Source organism: Panthera tigris, chromosome B3 (genome assembly GCF_018350195.1).
Source record: "Panthera tigris isolate Pti1 chromosome B3, P.tigris_Pti1_mat1.1, whole genome shotgun sequence".
NCBI lineage: Eukaryota > Metazoa > Chordata > Mammalia > Carnivora > Felidae > Panthera > Panthera tigris.
Window position 1 is genome coordinate 142,237,885 of NC_056665.1, and position 7,624 is coordinate 142,245,508.

The 7,624-nt window shown below is 38.4% G+C and overlaps 1 long non-coding RNA gene and 6 other non-coding genes across 7 annotated transcripts; all 7 read left to right on the forward strand.

Moving 5' to 3' along the window:
- The first annotated feature begins 594 nt into the window (after positions 1 to 594).
- On the forward strand, positions 595 to 669 carry LOC122239931. Its single transcript, XR_006219320.1, has one exon. It is a non-coding gene; the product is annotated as a small nucleolar RNA SNORD113/SNORD114 family (small nucleolar RNA).
- Positions 670 to 1,812: 1,143 nt separating this feature from the next.
- LOC122239905 lies at positions 1,813 to 1,887 on the forward strand. Its single transcript, XR_006219291.1, has one exon. It is a non-coding gene; the product is annotated as a small nucleolar RNA SNORD113/SNORD114 family (small nucleolar RNA).
- Positions 1,888 to 2,268: 381 nt separating this feature from the next.
- Positions 2,269 to 4,114, forward strand: LOC122239316. Its single transcript, XR_006218284.1, has 3 exons — positions 2,269 to 2,288; positions 3,140 to 3,195; positions 4,031 to 4,114. It is a non-coding gene; the product is annotated as an uncharacterized LOC122239316 (long non-coding RNA).
- On the forward strand, positions 2,613 to 2,684 carry LOC122239923. Its single transcript, XR_006219312.1, has one exon. It is a non-coding gene; the product is annotated as a small nucleolar RNA SNORD113/SNORD114 family (small nucleolar RNA).
- LOC122239902 lies at positions 3,544 to 3,618 on the forward strand. The gene has a single exon (XR_006219288.1). It is a non-coding gene; the product is annotated as a small nucleolar RNA SNORD113/SNORD114 family (small nucleolar RNA).
- A 345-nt stretch (positions 4,115 to 4,459) lies between the features above and the next one.
- LOC122239904 lies at positions 4,460 to 4,534 on the forward strand. Its single transcript, XR_006219290.1, has one exon. It is a non-coding gene; the product is annotated as a small nucleolar RNA SNORD113/SNORD114 family (small nucleolar RNA).
- Positions 4,535 to 5,440: 906 nt separating this feature from the next.
- On the forward strand, positions 5,441 to 5,515 carry LOC122239916. The gene has a single exon (XR_006219304.1). It is a non-coding gene; the product is annotated as a small nucleolar RNA SNORD113/SNORD114 family (small nucleolar RNA).
- Positions 5,516 to 7,624: the final 2,109 nt, after the last annotated feature.

Here is a 7,624-nt window from a genome sequence, read left to right on the forward strand (position 1 = left end):
GTGAGTAATGGTTACAGGGGTTTTAGTTTGAATGGTTACTTTTTAAAAAGTGCCTTAATAAGATGTATTTTGTATGAGCAGAGAAAGCCAACTGAGGCCCCATGATATTGGGTATATATATGCTATTATATGAGACATTGTGTTGATAAACCATGTACGACACATTGAAGATAATTAATATAAGAAATATACTGACGTGGTAAGTGACTGTATAGGCGGATGGAAGGACAGTTGATTGTATAGGGCGGATGGAAGGGACATTTAGTTCTTTTTATTTATTTTTTTAATTCAACGTTTTTTATTTATTTTTGGGACAGAGAGAGACAGAGCATGAATGGGGGAGGGGCAGAGAGAGAGGGAGACACAGAATCGGAAACAGGCTCCAGGCTCCGAGCCATCAGCCCAGAGCCTGACGCGGGGCTCGAACTCACAGACCGCGAGATCGTGACCTGAGCTGAAGTCGGACGCTTAACCGACTGCGCCACCCAGGCGCCCCTATTTTTTTAATTCATAGGTATCTGTTTTATTATCACCAGGGAATTGGTAAATTAGTTAATAAATGTTGATGGCGATGAAGAAAAAGAGGCCCAAGCTTGGATCGAATGATGAGGCTGGTGCCGTATGAATCACGCATGATGAATGATACGTGTCTGGAACTCTGAGGTCCAACGCAGAGGGAAATCGAGTCTACTGCCTCTTTTGGAAATGATCCTATAGGCAGATGTTAAGAATATACAAGGATCATGTTCTTGGCCTCTGTGCACACGGATTCTGGTTCTGTTATTATTATGGGCTATATTAAAATTATAACTAGCCAATAAACAAATAGAAATAAATACGAATAAGTAAAACATTGGCGAATTATGAAGATGTGTCATGAAGTAAGAGAATCTATTAATATATGTTGAAAACACTGAGCTGCTTAAGAAGACATGGTTCAAAGGTGTTACTTCTTCGGCTAATGATTATACAGGAAGTACAAATAACCATCATTGTTCCTGTTCTGGCTCAGTGGCAAATTTGACGTTCGCCTTTTTTTTTTTTTTAAATGTTTATTTATTTTTGAGAGACAGAGTGTGAGTGGGGAGGGGCAGAGAGACAGGGAGACACAGGATCCGGAGCAGGATCCAGGCTCTGAGCCGTCAGAGCCCACGCGGAGCTTGAACTCACGAGTGTGAGATCGTGACCCGAGCCGAAGTCGGCCGCCCAACTGACTGAGCCACCCAGGCACCCCCGATATTCACTTTCTTAAGAGAAATATTAATACATATTACCACCAAATAATTAATACCTAAATTACTCAGTAAATAAGAGGTTAAATGCAAGGATTGCATAGAGAGGTGGAGAGATTGTGTCTCAGTTGTTTTTTTTTTGGTTTGTTTTTCTGTTCTGTCTGCTTTGTACTTCTCAGAGTGGGCACACCAAGGTGATGAAAGCCATCTGCCATGGTTACAGGCTCTATATGTAGGAGATGGAGACCAGTGTGAGTACAAAGTTCTTATCTTATTTTTGCTGATTTGTTTAGCATGTTGACTGTAATATTAAAAATATTTAAATATATAAAAAAGGCCAGCCCCATGATAAATATGAAATTGACATGAGACATTATATTGATTAACCAGTGTTTGCAACAGGGTAGATGATTGATAAAATATATATTCAAGGAGGTGGTAGTGATTCTATGGACAGATGTTAGGGATACTTGGGGGTCTTATTTTCAAGTGTTTTTGATTCATAGATATTTTATACTTATTGATTTATTGATAATCACTGATAAATGTAGAAGCGAGTGAAGAAAAAGAGGGCCAGTTCTGGACCAATGATGACCACTGGTGGCGTAGGAGTCATGGATGATGAATACTACGTGTCGGGAACTCTGAGGTCCAAAAAAATAAGAAATCTAGTCTCTTTTCTCTGTTGCAAGTGACCATATTGACAGGTGTTAGTAACAGACAAGGATCATGTTCTTGTTCTTTGTATTCGTGGATTTTTAATTCTTTTAGTATAGAGAAGTGAAAGAATCAATAATCAAATACAAATAAACATGAATAAGGAAAGGGTTGTAAAATATGTAAGTTAAGAAATACCTATGTGGTTGAGTAAATGAAACGTGGAATGCAAAGCCAAAGAAAATAAGGTCTAAGGTTTTTTTGTTTGTTTGTTTGTTTGTTTTTTATATCACCTTCTGTGCTTTGCACTTCTCAGAGTGGATGCCCTGGAGCTAATTTAAGGATTCTTCCATGGTCGCAAGGCGTCTGCTTGTCTCTGTGTGTTTGGTGTATAGAAATGTGAGTTTTTATGGGTATATACTTTGTATTTGAAAGTTATGAAATATAATGAAATAAAGCCACCCATGGTCCATTGATAAATATGGAATTGATATTGCATTGCATTATATTGATTAATCCCCATATGAAACTTTGAGGGTGATTAATCAAGAACATATATTGATATAGTAAATGATTGTATGGACAGATGTAGGACTATTCAAGGCCTGTAGTCTAGGGGTTTTTTCTTCTTTTTTTTACTTATAGGTATTTATTTTATTATTTATTATTTGATGAATTAATTAATAAACAAAGGTAGATAAAATTGGAAAAAAAGGCCAAGGGTGGACCAATGATGATGGCTGGTGGCGTATGACTCACAGTTGATGATTACGTGTCTGGAACTCTGAGGTCCAGCGTAAAACGAAATCTAGTTGATTATCCCTGTTGGAAATGATCCTATAGACAATTTTAGGATTTCACAAAGATCTCGTTTGGGGGTCCTTATGTTCATGAATTTTGATTCTATTGTAGTAAGTGAATCAACAAAAAGATCAATATACAAATATATATAAAAGCAGATGAAGGGGTGAAGCATTGTACAGTTATGAAAAATGTCGTAAGGCAAGAATCAGAGAGAAATAGTTCAAGGTGTTACCTCTAGATAACAATGTTATAGATAATATAAACAATGGCCAATATTCTTGTTCTGGGTTAATGGAAAGCTCAATGTTTTTCTCGATAAAAAGTAAAATGCATATTACCCCAAATTAATATACAGCTTAATTACCGGGTAATGAAATGTAGACACAAGGATCAATAGAGAAAATGTATCAATCATGTTATTATCTACTCTGCTTTCTACTTTTTAGAATGAATACATCCAAGGTGGTTTAAATAGTATGGCTGTAGGAACATGGAAACCAACGTGAGTAATAGTCAATGTTTTCATCTCACTTTGGGTGGTTTCTTTAGGGGATTCTCTGTAATATTTAAAAACAAGTATTCAATATAAGAGAAAAGACCAGTCATGACCCAGTCATGAAATTGGAAGTTTATGAAACATGATGTTGATTAATCTACTTGTACAACAATGAGGATGATTAATGGGAGGCATTTTAACGAGGCAATGATTCTACAGAAAAATGATAGGGATACCGAAGGCCCTTGTCCTTGGGCTTTTGTGATTCATAGTTAGTTACTTAATTACCGTAGTGAACTGATGAGTTAATTTTTAAAAAATGTATATGCGAATAAAGAAGAAGGGATCCAAGCGTGGACCAATGATGACAGCTGGTGGCGTATGAGTCATATACGATGACTGCTACGTGTCTGGAAGTCTGAGGTCCAACACGATTGATGTTAGGAATATACAAGGTTATTGCTCTAGTAATCACGGATCTGTGAATTTCTGTATTATTAATATAAATGAATGGATCAATGATAGAACCAATAAATAAATCTATAACTAAATAAAACCATGGAAGAAGTCTTATCAACCATGGATATATATGTAGTGAGGCAGGAACTACTATTAATGTAAACTGAAGAAACGGATAGAGGTTAAGAGATAAACGGATCAAGGGTGTTACCCCTTTTTCTAAGGATCATAACATTACATTTATATTTATGTTTGTTGTATGTGTATAAATTAGGAAAAGTAAGAAATACCTTTATGAATGAGTAAATGAAATGAGGAAACCAGGACCGTTTAGAGAAGTCCTCAATTTCCTTTATCATCTTCTTTGCTCTGTACTCCTCAGAATAGGTACATGCATGAAGTTGGGTTGAAGCGTCTTTCATGGTCACGAGCTCTGTGGGTGCCTTGTCTAATGAGCGTAGAGGCCAACGTGAGTAAGAGTTACAGTTCATGTCTTTGAGAATTTATTTTCAGGCACTCACTGTATTATTAAAAGTGTGAAATATAATAAGAAATGCCAGCCATCATGCATGATAAATATGGGGTTTATCTGCTGCGTGATAAGTATTAGTCCGCATATGGAACTTTGATGATCATTCGCGAAATAGATATATCAATGTGGCAGATGACCCTACAGGCAGCTATAGAATATTCATTGCTCTTATCCTTGGGTGTTTGTGAATCATGGCGTTTTAAGAGCTAATATTAGTGAATTCATGAATTGGTCAGTTACCTTATGCAGATGAGAATGAGGAGGAAGGAGGCCCAGATCTGGACCAATGATGATAGTTGGTGGCGTATGAGTCATGGATGATGAATATTACGTGTCTGAAACTCTGAGGTCCAATAAAAAGAAAGATCATCTCTTGCCTCTTTTTGCCATGATATCATAGACAAATATTAGGAAAAGAAAAGAATAATTTTCTTGTTTTGTGTTTATGAGTTTTGATTTTGCTGTACAAAATAGCCCAAAGAGGTAATCAGTATACAAGTATAAATAAGTTGAAATGAAGAGAGTGAAGCAAGTTTGCTCTTAATATACATGGTGGGGCGATAAAAGCCATTAACATATACAGAAAACACTGCAGTTCATTGAGAAAATGTAAGTGGTTCGTATGTCTTACTCTTTGGCTAAGAATGATACAGAGACCACAAAGAACAGCCAAAGTTCCTATTCTGTGTTAGTGTTAGACTTGATATTGTTCATTTTTTAAGAGAAAAATAACAAATACGATCCCAATTCACTGTATTCCTAAAGGACTCACTGAATGTAGATAGGATGTGTGGGTCGATAGAGAGTATCTCAGTCTCGTTGTTTTCTGTTCTGCTTTGTATTATTCCTCGGCGTGGATGCACTTGAACTCACTCAGGTGTTTGGCCGTGATCGGATGCTCCATGGATGCCCCTTGCGTGTAAGAGGATGGAGACCAATGTGAGTGACAGTCAGATTCTCCTCCCGGTTTAGGTGGTTTGTACAGGATATTCAGTGTCATATTAAAAATTTGAGGAAGTCCAAACACAGCTCAATGGCAAATATGGCATTGTCATGAAACATGTTAACTAATCAATATTGTCCACAATGAAGATCATTAGTGAAATAACTGTAAAGATTCAATAGGCAGATGCTAGGGATACTTAAGGATCTTGTCCTTGAGTTTTGTGATTCCCAGATACTCGTTTTATTATTACTAATGGCTTAATAAATTGACATCAAGCAAATGCAAACGAGAATGAAGAAAAGGAGACCTGAGTGTGGACCCATGATGACAGCTGGTGGCGTATGAGTCACATACGATGACTGCTACGTGTCTGGAAGTCTGAGGTCCATCCAACACAAAAATATCTAGTCAGTTTCCTCTGCTCAAAGTGTTCTTATAGACAGATGTCAGGGATATACAACAACCTTGTTCTTATTCATGAGTTTCTAGAAATATTACAAAATATAAATTTTATAATAAATAAACATTTTATACAAATGTATATATGAATGAATAAAGATGAAGAAGGTTAAGTATTGTTCATTATTAAAACAAGTTGTGGCCGGGTCGCCTGGGTGGCTCAGTCGGTTAAGCGTCTGACTTCGGCTCAGGTCACGATCTCACGGTATGTGAGTTCGAGTCCCACGTCGGGCTCTGGGCTGATGCTCAGAGCCTGGAGCCTGTTTCAGATTCTGTGTCTCCCTCTCTCTCTGACCCTCCCCCGTTCATGCTCTGTCTCTCTCTGTCTCAAAAATAAATAAATGTTAAAAAAAAAAAATAAAAAAAAAAATAGAAAAAAAAACAAGTTGTGGGAGAAATAGTAGTTTTTCTTCAAATCTTTCTTTCTTTCTTTCTTTCTTTCTTTCTTTCTTTCTTTCTGTTTATTTATTTTGAGAGAGGGAGAGAGAGAGAGAGGAAGAGAGGGGGAGAGAAAGAGCACGCATGAGTGAGCAGGGGAGGGACAGAGAGAGAATCCCAGGCAGGTGGAGCCTGATGCAGGGCTTGAACTCATGAATCATGAGATCATGACCTTAGCCGAATTCAAAAGTCAGATGCCCAACCGACTGAGCCACCCAGGTGGCCCTCAAATTTTTATTTAAATTCTAGCTAGTTAACATATAGTGTAATATGTTTCAGGAGTAGAATTTAGTGATAGAAATAATACTACTGTAAGTTAGAATGGATAATAAATGGATTCAGTGTATTTAATTAATTAATTAATTAATTTAGAGAAAGAGAGAGAGAAAGAGAGAGAAAGCACGAGTTGGGGAGGGGCAGAGAGAGAGGGAGAGAGCGAATCCCAAGCAGGCTCCACCATTGTCAGTGCAGAGCCCGACTCTGGGGCTCGATCTCAGGAATCGTGAGTTCATGACCTGAGCTGAAATCGAGAATCGGATGCTTCACCGACTGAGCCACGCGGGCGCCCCTATTTTATATTTCTGACTAAGGATGACGTAGACAGTGATCAGTGATAGTTAATTATGGAGTCATGGGAATAAAAGGAATATAGTCGATGATACCGTAGTAGTTTTGTGTGGTAGCTACACTTGGGGTGAGCACAGCGTGAGGTAGAAAGAAATTGGATCACGTGTTCTGCCCCTGAAACGAATGTAAAGTTGCGTGTCAACTATACTCAAATAAAAAACAATTTCAATGCCGTGATGCAGATATACCTTGAAAACATTACGCTAAGTGATAGAAGGCAGACAGAGAGGGTCACGTCGTGCACGACTCCACTTATATGAAATATCCCAAACACATGAATCCACAGGGAGAGAATAAGGATTGGTGGTTGCCAGGGGCTGGGACCCAGGGGAGTAGGGAGAGACTGCTTAACGCATATGGTATTTTATTTTGGAGTCATGAAAGTATTTTGAAACTAGGTAGAGGTGGTTGGTGGTTGCACGATATTGTGAAAATACTAAGTGCTGCTGTTTTGTTAACTTTATTTTTTATTATTATTATTATCATTTTTAAAGATTATTTATTTTGGGAGAAAAAGAGAGCGTGAGCAAGGGAAGGGCAGAGAGAGGGAGAGAGAGAATCCCGAGCAGGTTCCATGCCGATGGCATGGGGCTCAATCTCATGAACTGTGAGATCTTGACCTGAGCCAAAATCAAGAGTCAGATGCTTAACCACTGAGCCACCCAGGTGCCTCATGGTTTGGTAACTTTCAATAGCTAATTTTACCTAAATTAAGAAGCGAGACCTTTATAAGAAAAGTCGATTATTAAACTGAGAAACTTAGACATTTGATGTTTATTTTATAGAAGGAAAAAGAGGGGCCTGGGTGACTCGGTCGGTTGAGCAGCCGACTTCGGCTCAGGTCATGATCTCGCGGTCCGTGAGTTCAAGCCCCGCGTCGGGCTCTGTGCTGACAGCTCAGAGCCTGGAGCCCGTTTCAGATTCTGTGTCTCCCTCTCTCTGACCCTCCCCCGTTCATGCTCTGTCTCTCTCTG